A 15,172-nucleotide genomic window follows, 5' to 3' on the forward strand; every position below is an offset into this window, starting at 1 on the left:
AGGGACCTTCCGAGTTAAAAAAATAAGTTAGGGACCAAACGCGCAAATTACCCTAAACCATAGGGACCATTCGTGTATTTTACTCTTTTGTTTTACTTTATTTAAATAAGGGTATAATAGTCATTTTAGGTTAGATAGGGACCAAACACGTAACAAAAACAAACACTAATGATATTCCAAGTTAAAAAAATAAGTTAAAAATCAAACACGTAGGTTATCCCAAACCATATGAACCATTAGTGTAATTTACTCTAAAATATATAACAAAAATGGCAAAAAAATAATACTCATATATGGAAGAAATAAAGAGATGGTTTTTTGAGTTGATAGTTTTTAACTTATTTTTAGGTAAGACAGAGATCAAATACGTAACAAATACAAAAACAAACATTAAAAACCTTCCGAGTTAAAAAAATAAGTTAAAGATCCCAAACCATAGGAACCATTAGTGTAATTTACTCTAAAATATATAACAAAAATGGCAAAAAAAATAATACTCATATATGGAAGAAATAAAGTCATAAAGAGTTGGTTTTTTGAGTTGATGAGTGTAGAGGCTCGTGAGGTGTTTGCCCCAACCGTTCTTAATAAAACCAAACTTCAATTTCTTCCTTTTTGGGTTGTTTGTGGTTGAAAAAACTATTCCCCAAAAAAGAAGGAAACGAAAAATAACATGTTACAACAGTTACATCTTATCTGTTTATTTTTTAATTTCATTTTCTTTTGTTAAAAGCTCTAAAACGTTGGTAAATACATTCAAAGAAACTAACTCTTATAGCAAAATTATTAGCTTATCCTTTAGAAATCACTTATCTTTTATGTATCTTATATAAATATATATACTTTAAAAGCTCACAAACTATTTTTCTCAAACATTTCTATATAATTACAGTATACAACTCTAAATAAAAACCATAACTTATGGCTTCCCATTATTTTTGCAAATCATACCATGTATTACACAGTATTTATTTTGTGTACTATGACTTTTAAACATTTATGTTAACAAAAATAATTCGATAGTGGCTACTTCAATAAAAACATATATATCCAACTATTATCTATTTATTTATTCAATATATTTAATCTTAATTTTAAGACATTATTCCAAACAATATTAAATCAAAACGATGCAATTGATAATGTTATAAGAATATACATTATTTGATTTCTCGAATAAAAAATTTCTATCAGAACATATTAGTTATTTATTATTATTATTATTTTTTTTCAAAAAGTAAAATCGTTGAATACTGATTAAGTGATTAAACATTGCTATATATATTAATTATAATTATAATTCCAAAAGAATGGATATATTATAATAAACTGTGAAACTAAAGAGAAAGAAAAGAAAGTACCTGGGGTACGGTGGCTTTGAATGCAAGTATGAAGCTAGTCACGTAAATGCATGAGTAGTAGAGTTGGATTGGTTGAGAAATAAATATTAATACTAATAATACAATTTTTTTAAGAAAAAGTGTAAATTTCAGTTGAGAAGTTGTAGAAAATTGAATTTGTATCACAAGAGAAATGTATATATAAACCCCATTTTCGAGTACTCTTTTGATATACCAATTTGAATGCTCGGTAAGATGAAACAGTGTGGAGTTTTTAAGGGTGAGGTTTTTGTGGGATTCTTGTTTGCTTTGTTAGTGGGAATTAATTGTATCGAGGGGAGAAAATTGGTGGCGGCTGAAAAAGATGGTGGTGACAATGTGGTTGAAGTAAAGAAACCAGAATGGTTTCTTGATGGTCAACCAGGATTGAACTTTGGTGGAGGTGGTGGTTGGGGTGGAGGCGGTGGTGGTGGAGGTTCTTTTAGTTTTGGCAGTGGGGATGGGGTTGGTTTTACGATCGGAGGTGATGTTAAGAAGGTCGATAAACCTGATTGTGTTGGAAAAGAAAAAGGTCATGATGGTAAAGGCAAGAAGCATCATAAGAAAGAGAATGGCCACCATGGTCACGACGGTGGTGGTATAGGCAAAGGTGGGGGTGGTGGAATTGGGAAAGGAAAAGGTGATGGGATTGGAAAAGGAGGCGGAGGTGGAAGTGGAGGAATAGGGAAGGGAAGTGGTGGTGGGATTGGAAAAGGAATTGGTGGTGGTGGTGGAGGAATAGGCAAAGGAGGTGGTGGAGGAGTGGGAGGTGGAATTGGTGGAGGTTCCGGTGGCGGAGGAGGAATAGGAAAAGGAGGTGGTGATGAAGGGGGAGTAGGAGGTGGTGGAGGTGCAGGAGGTGGCGTTGGAGGTGGTGGAGGAGCAGGAGGGGGTGGTGGAGTAGGAGCGGGTGGTGGAGTTGGAGGAGGAGCTGGTGGAGGAATAGGAGGTGGAGGAGGAGCAGGAAGTAGTGGTGGGATTGGTGAAGGTAGTGGAGGAGGTATGGGAGGTGGTGGTGGGACGGGTGGAGGAGTTGGAGGTGGTTTTGGCGGGGGCATGGGAGGTGGTGCCGGAGGGAGCGGTGGTGGAATGGGAGGAGGTGGTGGCGGTGGCGGTGGAATTGGTGGGGGTGGTTCTGGAGGAGGATTTGGAGGAGGTATTGGGAAAGGATCTGGTGGAGGATTCGGTGGCGGTGCAGGTGGAGGATTTGGTGGAAGTAGTGGTGGAGGCTTCGGTGGTGGTGCTGGCGGCGGATTTGGAGGAGGAACAGGCAGTGGTGGCGGAGTTGGCGGCGGTGGAGGCTTCGGTGGAGGTGGAGGTGGAGGTGGAGGTGTGGGAAAAGCAATCGGAGGAGGACTGGGTAGTGGTGGTGGTGCTAACGGTGGAGATAATGGTGAAATTGGTGGCTAAGTGGCTTGACAAATATATTGCAGTTGCATTATGTACTCTAATTGTTTTCAATAACTTCCATTTAATCTTTGATGTATGATCGTTTTTCATTTGAATTTGTATTATTATTTAATTCTGTTTGAAGTTGTTAATAATATGCTCAAGTTAACATTTATAAAGTATAAATCTATTAATGGAAATCAAAAGCCCATATTTAAAAAATAAAATTATGTCATCTACTTATTAAGAGTAAACTTTATGTTAACATATGATAGCACTCCTTTGTATTGACTAAACATGGACAAATTAACCCACACAATGTGATGGATGTTCGTTTTCCTTTTCATATAGAATTAAATCTTAGTTTGCCAAAGACAATAAAATACAGGTTATGTTTTTTTATATCGATAATTAATAAATTAAAATGATAAAAACAATTGAATCGTAGGAACAAAAATAAAATCAAATCAAAACCTTCATTTTATCTGAACTTCAGTTTAACTTTATTCCAAAATGGAAAACTCGACCTAAAAAAGTTTTAACCACCTTCTGTTATAAATCTTCTACAAATTCAAAATTAACGTTAAAACCCCTAAGATATAAGTTAGTAGTTAAATTTGGTCACTGAAATTATAACTAACTATTGATAAGTCAAAAAATAATATTCTCTATTTGATTATAATGCTATAACATAAATTATTAATACATCGTCTTTAACTTTATATTCTTCTCAGTAAAAATTATAGGTCGTTTGTTTGAACAAAACATATAAACTTTTTAAAAAAAATTGAAATACGTTTTCACTATACCATCACCAAAGACATAAAACATACACATAAAGATCAATCTTAGATAGGATCAGGAAAAAGACCAATAATGAACCGGTCTAAAACGAGACCGAACTAAAAAACAACGTACCCAAAATCGTCCGGGCCTAGTCCAAAAAAGACTAGACCGACATAAGAAGGGTCTAAAAAAGACCAAAAGCCAAAATTTATAAACGCATCATTTTTGTATTAAGTACATAATTTTTAAACATACATTATCCAACTCTTTTTTTTAATTAAATTTGAATGTATCATTTTTAATAAATCTTAATTTATCATTTGATGTTAAACACACATTTGTTAATGGAAAAACTCGAAACCGAAATAGAAAAACCAAAAATATTGAAATCGAACCGAAAAAAAAAACAGTCCAAGACCGTTCGGGATCAGTCCGAGAAAAGACCGGTTTCTAAACCGATTCCAAGAAAACCGTTTCCATTTCGAGACTAAACCAACATCAGTCCAAGACCACGAATGTCATGAAAATTGAGGATACGTGTGACTTAATGTCTATAGGCAAAACATGTTGGCCATAAGGCACATAAAGGTATTGGAAGACAGAAAAGCCAACATAGGGATAATGACAATGAACTTTTAATTTTATTCATTTTTAGTCATTGAATTTTTTTTTTTTTTTTTTTTTTTTTTTTTTTTTTTTCATAATTCAAGAATTTATTGAAAAGTTTTCACCTTTTACCCTTATGATTGTCTAGAACCAGTCAAAAAGATAAAACGTGAACAATTATAAATAATTTATGAGTTAATCAACCACGGAAAAAGTTCAATGATTCAACGTGAACAAAGTTGAAATCATGATATCATAAATATTCAAAGTTCATGTCTTCATGTTCCAATACACTAATCACCTAAGGACTATTAATATAGTTATTAGGAAGTAATAAAGTACAAGATATAATCATTATATTAAAATGACAAAATTGCAAAAATGGTCCCTGTGGTATACAATTTTTTGGGTTTTAATCCAAACCACGATTTTTTGGATTGGTGGTCATTTTGAGGTAGTTTCGTTGCATTTTTAGTTTCTCGGTAAACTGAAATGATTGTAATGCCCTTCTGAATTTTTTTTAATGTTTTTTCTATTTAATTTAAATAAAAAAGGAAATAAATAATTAAATTGGACCTCTCTCTCTTTCTTTCTCTGTGAAAAAAAACCCCACTTTCCCACCCCTTCTTCTTCTTCTTCTTCTTCTTCTTCTTCTTCTTCTTCTTCTTCTTCTTCTTCTTCTTCTTCCTTACCAACACCACTATTCTCAAACATTCTCTCTATTTCAGTACCTTCACCTCAATCCCCATTAACATCCACCACGATTTGTTGTGTGAAATCTAAGAATTGTTGTTCTTGAAAGGGAAAATGGAAAAGGATTAAAATGTTTAAAATGAAAGAAGCAAAAAAGGGGATTCATTACAATCAAATCCAGATCAATACGAAGACACAACCATTGAGCAAACTCACATCAATAGGAAGACATCAAAAAGTTGTCTGAAACCGAAACCATATCATTACAATCAAATCTCTTTCATGTAAGCCTTGAACTCTCCATTCTTTTTGTTCAGATTGTAGCCTATGACGCCTCCATAAAAAGGCCAACAAGAAAATCACACTCCAATCATATGTTGTTGATGTGCCGACGACAATTGATGAAATTAAGTTGAGAAACAGGAATAACGATAATAGAAGAAGAATTTGAATTGACAGTGAGGAGAAACTCGTAATCCGCCGGAGAATCTGATCCCATCTGCTTGGTCTATTCAACTCCTTGCATTTCTGTCTTGACTTCATCCATACATTCTTCCTAGGTTACAGACGTTGGTGTGGGTGTGAGGCAGATAAGCTACCTCCACTTGTTGACGATATCGGAGAACTATTACCTACGAATCCATGGATGTTACTGAACTTGAGAAGTTCACCACCTTACCCTTACCCACGATGCAACAATAAACGTCAAATGATGAAGATGAAGACGTTTGAATAGAGGCTTTTGATAGGATTTTTAAGGGTTTTGGAGGGGTAAACCTTCACGAAGAAAATGATAATGACGATGATGGAGATGAATGTGTTTAAAACTGGGATTTAGGAGTTGTCATTAATCAAAATCAGGTTTACAATTTTGGGGAATTGGAATATCTTGGACATGTTTGGAGCGAAGAAATTGAAGAAATTTACTTCAATTTCTTATACTGCTATAATAGTTGTAGGATTTATGAAATGAAGAAATTGAAGAAGCTCTAGTGACATAGTTCCAGTGTTCGGATATATATATATATATATATATATATATATATATATATATATATATATATATATATATATATATATATATATATATATATATATATATATATATATATATATATATATATATAGAGAGAGAGAGAGAGAGAGAGAGAGAGAGAGAGAGAGAGATAAGGTGGGCCCTTTATTATTTTTTTAATTATTAAAATAAATAAATTTGTATTAAATTTAAGAAGAAATAAAAGAAAAATGAAAAATAAATACCCCAAATGTATTACAGTCATTTCACTATTCAGGAGGACTAAAAATACAACAAAACTAGTTCAAAAGGACTAGGAAGCCAAAAAAGTCATGATTTGAACTAAAACCTCCAAAAAATACATACCATAGGTATTATTTTTACAATTTTGTCTACTAAAATAATCTAAACTATAGTAACATCATATTAGGCAAAAAAAAAAAAAAAGAATAATAGAATCACTCATTTTGACGGCTAAATATACCTTTTACATTTTACATTTTATGATATTAGATATTAGCAAATAGCTGTTAAGTAAGGGACATTTTTATCATTCCACTACTCAGGGACCATTTATGAGGTTTTGTATTACTTTTTTTAAATAAATAAATAAATAAATTTTAATATGCAAGGGGTCCCCTCCCCCCCCCCCCCCTCTCTCTCTCTCTCTTAGTTTGTCGCCTCCCTTTTCTCTCTTCTTCCCCATTCTTGTTCTTCCTCCAAAAAAAAACCTTGCTTCCCTATTGTCTACAAGCAAAGAACTGCAACTCTGATGCCTGTCTCAAAACGACCTTCAACAAATTCTCTTTCTCTACATACGCTTCATTTGCTGCGTTTTATGATTCTCTTCCTCGTGTTTGAGGATGTCTTAGAGTTTCCAATCTCATTCCCTTGTTTGGTTCACTCACAGGGTTTGGTTTTGCAGGCCTTTCGTTAAAGAATACGGAGCTTTATAGTTTGCTAAAGAACCAAATGATGGTGATTTTAGGGTTAATGACTCCATTTGATTCATGTAAGACTTGATCTGATAACCATGAACAGTAGCTGGTTGATCATCGAACCCAATAGAAGCTTGAGGGATTCGAAGTGATGGGTTTTGAGCATTCTAACACTTCCTAAGTGTACATGCAACCCTAATAACCTTGGATCTATGTTTGTCTAATTTGTCATGCAAAGTTGATTTCCAAGGTTATATTCCTATCTAGCATACATGGGGAACAATTTTAACATAAAGTATAGATAGAATAACTTACCTTGTTGTTGCTTGTGTTCCTTGAAACCTTGTGAGCCTAGCACCCCAAGTGTGATGCCTCAAATGCTTCACACAACACCAAATGCTCTTGGAAGAACTTATGAGAGAATACTCACTTCACAAAATCGGCCAAGCCCTCTATTTCTTAGTGTAGCCAATTTGGGAGGAGATCATATTACTTATATAGTGTTGACACACCTAGGGTTAAACCCTAATGTGTCATGACTCTTCATTTCCATGACCCATGGGTTTGTAACTCCCATGGAGCATCCATGGAGCATCCTATGGGTGGAACCCAACTTGTTGATCCATGGAGCCTTTTAGCCCACTATACAAGATATGGATGATTTACTTAATCAACCCATATATTTAATTAGTTATCTTTTGATCACTTAATTAATTCTAAATTAATTCTTGATCAAACTAATCAAATAATATTATTAATATATTAGAACTTATAATATATTAATAATCTCCAAGCGTTATTTCTCTCATTTAGTCTATCCAATTGCATGGTGCCATGCAACCCAAATGGACCATGCCGGGTCGGGTCAAGTATATACCAGAAATAGTTATGGACTTAGACACCTTATCCAACAGTCTCCCACTTGGATAAGTCTAGTAACTATTACTGCAAGTATGACTTCAGGAACCGATCGGAAATCGTAGCTCTTTACAAGGTTTCTCGAAACTTGAGAAGATGATGGTACGCCATTTAAGATAAGTGATCATATAATCCTCTGTTCTAGATATCAGTCGGACAAATACATGGAACAATGTCTTACTTATTGTCCAACATTTGTTTCCCGATTTCCGATTTGTTTGACAAAGAACTTCATTGAACACATCAATTTAGTTCTGACCGGGCCCGGTACATAGGTCAAAACAAAATCATCGAGGGGCCCATATATCAGCTTCTAATCCAAGAAGGAACAGATAAACTTCGACTCATATGTTTGTTCTACTACTCATTGAATTACACACAAGAGCACGATTTTATAACATCGAGTTACCAATGCGTTTTTCGTACAATCAATGCATAACCAACTCGTAAGTAACAAATCATATCTCTAGGTTTAAAGACTTATATGATATTACCGTCTCACGATCACTCGAGATAGAATTCCATGAAGTGATTCCAGTGAGCGAGGGTTGAGTCCAATGCTCAGAACTTATGAGCACTCATGATTGTTGTAGCCTTGTCCCAGACCTCTACAACCAACCATGACAGTCTTGATTCATACCTACTTCCGACATATGACCGACTGTGGAGGTTTGAATAATATGTTATACCAAACAAAATTATTCTGGAAGTCAAAACATGCAAAAGAAATATAGTAAACGATCGACAAGAGATAGCAACACTTTACTCATAAATAAAACACTTTTATTCATCATCAAATGTCAATTACACTTTACAAATTTCAAGATTATCTAACTACTAAATCTAATATCATCCTTCAGCCCTATGCTCCGAGCATGCTGGAGATGCTTAACCCGAGTCAGTCCCTTCGTGAGGGGATCTGCCGGATTCTCATCTGATGATACCCTCTTTGCCACGAGGATTCCTTCTTCGATTCGATGTCTGATGAAATGGTATTTTCTGTCGATGTGTCTGGATCTCCCGTGATCCCTTGGTTCCTTGGCTAAGGCAACAGCACTTTCACTATCACAGAAAATTTCCATCGGCTCTTTAATAGCTGGTACAACTCCAAGGTCTCCAATGAAGTTTCTCAGCCATAACGCCTCCTTTGCCGCTTCGCTAGCTACAATATACTCTGATTCACAAGTAGAATCTGCCACTGTCTCTTGCTTGGAACTCTTCCAAGAAATTGCTCCTCCATTTAGGGTAAAGACCCAGCCCGACTGAGAGCGGAAGTTATCCCTATCAGTCTGGAAGCTAGCATCACTATACCCTACAACTCTCAAGTCATCACTCCCACCGAGGGTAAGGACCCAGTCCTTAGTCCTTCGTAGGTACTTGAGAATATTCTTTACCGCAGTCCAGTGTGCCTTGCCAGGGTTCCCCTGAAACTTGCTAACCATGCTCAAGGCAAAGGCTACATCAGGTCGAGTACACGTCATAGCATACATGATCGAACCTACAGCCGAAGCATAAGGTACTCGACTCATTTCAGCTATCTCAGCCTCAGTGCTAGGGCTTTGTGTCTTACTCAACTTGGCGCTACTCTGGATGGGTAATTCTCCTTTCTTGGAGTCTTGCATTCTGAATCTCTTCAGAACCTTCTCCAAGTAGGTACTTTGACTAAGTCCAATTAGTCTTTTACTCCGATCTCTCAAGATCCTTATCCCCAAAATATAGGCAGCTTCACCAAGGTCCTTCATAGAGAAACACTTTCCAAGCCAGGACTTTACTTCCTGCAGGGTTGGAATGTCGTTTCCTATGAGTAGTATGTCATCCACATACAATACCAAAAAGCTAACTATACTCCCACTAGCCTTGACATATACACAAGATTCATCTTCACTCCTAGAAAAGCCAAATTCCTTGATCTTTTCATCAAAGCAAAGATTCCATCTGCGAGGTGCTTGCTTTAATCCATAAATGGATTTCTCAAGCTTACACACTCTATTAGGGTACTCGTTACTGATAAAACCCTCTGGCTGACTCATGTAAACATCTTCAGCCAACTTCCCATTAAGGAAAGCGGTTTTGACATCCATTTGCCAAATTTCATAGTCATGAAATGCGGCTATGGCTAACAGAACCCGAATAGACTTAATCTTGGCTACCGGAGAAAAGGTCTCATCATAATCCACTCCAGGAATTTGAGAGAAGCCCTTTGCAACCAGTCTAGCCTTATAAGTGTGTACTTTACCATCCATGTTGGTCTTCTTCTTGAAGACCCATTTGCACCCTACAGTCTTTCGACCTGGTACATTCTCAACCAAGTTCCAAACTTGATTGTCATACATGGATTGTATCTCGCTATCCATAGCCTCTTTCCATTTGGCAGACTCGGGGCCCGCCATGGCTTCCTCGTAGCTGTTAGGGTCATCTTGACTTACTAGTGTCTCATCACTAATAAGTGTCTCACCTTCTGCAGTAATATGGAATCCATAGTAATGCTCAGGTGCACTCCTAACTCTCGTGGAACGCCTCAGAGGTACAGATTCGTCAATTGGCTCAACAGGAGTTTCCTCCTCAAGTTGAGGGCTAGAATTTGAAGTTCCTTTACCACTTGACTCTTGAACTTCTTCAAGATCAACTTGCCTCCCACTGTCTCCTTGGATTATAAACTCTCTTTCTCGAAAGACTCCTCTTCTTGCTACAAAGACCACATTGTCACTAGGTCTGTAGAAGAGGTAACCAAAGGATTGCTGTGGGTAGCCAATGAAAATACACCTCTCGCTTCGGGGTTCGAGCTTATCATGAGTCTCGCGTCTCACGAAAGCCTCGCATCCCCAAATCTTGATGTGGTCTAGTTTAGGTACTTTACCAGTCCACATCTCGTGAGGAGTTTTGGCAACTTTCTTTGTAGGGACTAGATTAAGGATATGGGCGGCAGTCTCTAAGGCATACCCCCAGAATGAGATTGGTAGCGAAGCTCGACTCATCATGGAACGAACCATGTCCAACAAGGTTCGATTACGCCTCTCAGCTACACCATTCAACTGCGGTGTCCTGGGAGGTGTCAATTGTGAGACAATCCCACATTCCTTTAGATAGTCGAGGAACTCTGAACTAAGATACTCACCACCTCGATCGGATCGAAGCATCTTAATGTTCCTGCCCAATTGATTCTCGACTTCCTGTTTAAATTCCTTAAACTTCTCGAAAGTCTCTGACTTATGCTTGATTAAGTAGACATATCCATATCTACTGTAATCATCGGTAAAAGTCAAATAATAACGATTAGCATCCCTTGTGGCATGTTTGAACGGTCCACACACATCCGTGTGTATAAGGTCCAACAAACCCTCACCCCTTTCACATGAGCCTGTGAAGGGTGACTTTGTCATTTTTCCAAGTAAGCATGATTCGCAACTATCGTTTGACTTTAGGTCAAACGACTCCAAGACTCCATCCTTTTGGAGTTGGCCTATGCGTTTCTTGCTTATATGTCCAAGACGACAATGCCATAATGATGCTTTATCCAAGTTATTATTATTAGTAGAATCAATACACAAAACATTATTTCCTAAGTTATCTACAATAGATACAGCTTCATACACACCATCACAAGGTAATGCTTTAAAATAAAGAACATTATTAAAGAAAGCATTAATCGAACCAACTTCATTATCAAACGAAAAGGTGAAACCTTGTTTGTACAATGCATGAAAGGAAATAATATTTCTTGCCATTTCTGGCGAATAACAACATTTATTCAAATCTAAATTTAACCCACTACTTAGCGATAAAGTATAAACTCCAATCTTGGTGACAGGTGTAACTTTCCTATTCCCCATGATTAAGTTTATTCTTCCTTGCTCCACATTCTCACTTCTTCCTAGTCCCTGCAAGTCACAACAAATATGAATACCGCAACCTGTATCAAGGACCCAAGATTTCGAATGGGGTGAGTTATTAGAAATGATAGTGTAAATACCTGCATGGTTGGGTTTGACTTTCCCATCCTTCACATCTTGCTGGTACTTTGGGCAGTTCCGCTTCCAATGAGCTTTTTCATGGCAATAGAAGCATTCAGCCTCTTTTGGGTCAGAAGAAGGAGTAATGAAACCTTTCTTGGTTCCACTTGAAGAAGAGCCATCAAGGGTCCGAGCCTTGGTACCCTTTGAAGATCTCTTTCTCTTCCTCCCTTGACTCTGCCCGATTGCCAAGACCGGAGTTGAGTCTGGAGTAGGAGTGATAGCAACCGACTTCCCCTTAAGACCTGTTTCTGCGGTCTTGAGAAGTCCCTGAAGTTTGCTGAGGGTGACCTCTTCCTTGTTCATGTGATATGTCATGCGGAATTGATCATAGCACGATGGTAAGGAGTGCAAAATGATATCTATTGCAAGCTCCTCAGGGAAGTTCACATTGAGCTTCAGCAACCGATCCACATACCTTTGCATTTTCTGCATGTGGCTCGTGACGGACTCTCCGTCCTTCATCATGGTTGTTATCATGGAGCAGATGACTTCATACCTCTCTTTTCGTGCACTTTGATGGTATCTTTCCATCAAATCTTGGTGCATTTCATAAGGGTAGAAGTCTTCATAAGACTTTTGGAGTTCAACTGTCATGGTGGCTAACATGATGCAAGCCACCTTGGTTGCATCTCTTTCATGAGCATGAAAGTCAGCGATCTCCTGGGGAGTTGCAGTGGACTCGTCAATTTCCTTAAGCTCCTTGTCAAGGACATATTCTTTGTCCTCGTAGTGGGTAATCATCCTGATGTTTCTGATCCACTTATTGAAGTTGGATCCATCAAAGGTGACTTTCCCACATAGACTCATAAGAGTAAAGGAGCCATTAGGATTCGAGCCAGAAGCATTAGTTGAAGACATCTGAAAAAGAAGAACAAGTTTAGTTTAGATTTAAGAGAGTCCTTAATAAAACACCCAAATGTAATATTAAGGCTAGGATCCAATCACAATATAATATAACTTAGAAGAGGTATGCCGTTATCTAAGCTATACCATATTTGAAAGGTAGGTGAATGACGATTCACCAATTTCCACCACGAAAACCGAAATATTAAATATTTAGTTTTTATTGGTTTTAGAAATTCCTAGATTCTTTGAGATCCAATGAACTTTTCAAAGGCATGTTTCGATCTCAGGAGTGCCCTCCAGGTTTTGTGACTGGGATGCCGAGGATCACAAAACGAGGTGTAAAGTAACCATGCAAATCACTTGGTACCTTTAAAGTTTATCACTCAATCGATGTGCCGGTAAACCACACACGCTCCACCGATACTATAATAAACCTTAAGTCACCCTTTACCTACCTTGTTAAGTCCAAGTTAGTGTGCCGGTTAACCACACACGCTCCACCAACGACTTTGACAAAGTGTAAAGTGTAATTTCATGGATTAGCACCTTATTCACATTTTTCCTAAAGTAACTAAGATTGGGAATTTAATAAACATTTAGTTACTTTATTATATTCATCATACTTTGAATGAGAATTTATAAGTCCTTGTTTTACCCGTTCGGCTAACGACCCTCCACCAGTCAAGCAAGCGGTGGGTGAGAATATTCACCCATTAAGTCACCATTTTATAGGCAACAACCTTATACCCACCTTATAGACCGGCTTCGTGAATGAGGCGTACTAGCGGTAAGACGACTTTATTCTTATACATATATATATAATTATTAAATTATCATAATATAAGTATAAGGGTTGAATTTTAACTTTTAAAATTCTAGGGGTTGGAACTAAAGTTTTAACTTAACTTTACTTGTTCCAAAACTTGAGGGCAAGTTTTGTAACTTTCAAAACTTTTCATTTCTTGTAACTTATGAGTTTAATAGAGTCATAAAATGAAGACTCTTCATTTTTTTATAACTCTTGTGTTTTCTTAATGGTTTTAACTCAAGTGTGACTCTTGGTTTTCCATAACTTAAGGATAAGTTATGGACTCCATTAAAACACATTATGATCAAGAATTAAACTACCAAATAGGTTACAAATAATTCCTATGATCATCTAAAACATCATAAGAACAAGAACATGAATATGAACACAATCAAAAAATTACATAAAACTTTGTAATTTTGATAACTAGTTGTTGTAAATGAATTAGCAAGACATTACACCACCAAAAACAAGTTTACATTTACTAAAACAGTTTAGGGTAATGTTTCTAATTCATTTTCCAGCAACTGAATCGAAATTCTGCACTCATTCGACCCTACTCGCCGAGTGCATGAACATGACTCGCCGAGTTGGTTGAAGATACACATGGACTCGACGAGTCCCCCCTATAGACTCGACGAGTCCATTCGCAGACAGCAAATTTCCGATTCTGTTTTCAACTTTTAAGCACAAATAAGAACAAACAAGCCTAGGCTCTGATACCACTGATGGGTTTTGAGCATTCTAACACTTCCTAAGTGTACATGCAACCCTAATAACCTTGGATCTATGTTTGTCTAATTTGTCATGCAAAGTTGATTTCCAAGGTTATATTCCTATCTAGCATACATGGGGAACAATTTTAACATAAAGTATAGATAGAATAACTTACCTTGTTGTTGCTTGTGTTCCTTGAAACCTTGTGAGCCTAGCACCCCAAGTGTGATGCCTCAAATGCTTCACACAACACCAAATGCTCTTGGAAGAACTTATGAGAGAATACTCACTTCACAAAATCGGCCAAGCCCTCTATTTCTTAGTGTAGCCAATTTGGGAGGAGATCATATTACTTATATAGTGTTGACACACCTAGGGTTAAACCCTAATGTGTCATGACTCTTCATTTCCATGACCCATGGGTTTGTAACTCCCATGGAGCATCCATGGAGCATCCTATGGGTGGAACCCAACTTGATGATCCATGGAGCCTTTTAGCCCACTATACAAGATATGGATGATTTACTTAATCAACCCATATATTTAATTAGTTATCTTTTGATCACTTAATTAATTCTAAATTAATTCTTGATCAAACTAATCAAATAATATTATTAATATATTAGCACTTATAATATATTAATAATCTCCAAGCGTTATTTCTCTCATTTAGTCTATCCAATTGCATGGTGCCATGCAACCCAAATGGACCATGCCGGGTCGGGTCAAGTATATACCAGAAATAGTTATGGACTTAGACACCTTATCCAACACGAAGACCATTAGAAGATGATTGAAGGCGAAGGCTATGTTATCGCTTCTCACCAGGGACCATCACATTGAGGTTTGACCATTCTACATATGATTCTAATATTTTCTTTTGATTCGATAACAATGAAGACGAGCTTGGGCCCCGGTGAACCCATTAAATCAAGTCAGTGATCGTTTGCACACTATGATGTGTTGTTTCCTTCGAATTCATGTTCGCCTTTGAATTTATTCCAAGTAATTTGTCAAGTTTTCTTGTTTTTGCTTCCTGCGTTGGTTCACCATGGTAATAAGAT

Source organism: Lactuca saligna, chromosome 7, assembly GCF_052625555.1.
Source record: "Lactuca saligna cultivar CGN05327 chromosome 7, ASM5262555v1, whole genome shotgun sequence".
NCBI classification, from domain to species: domain Eukaryota; kingdom Viridiplantae; phylum Streptophyta; class Magnoliopsida; order Asterales; family Asteraceae; genus Lactuca; species Lactuca saligna.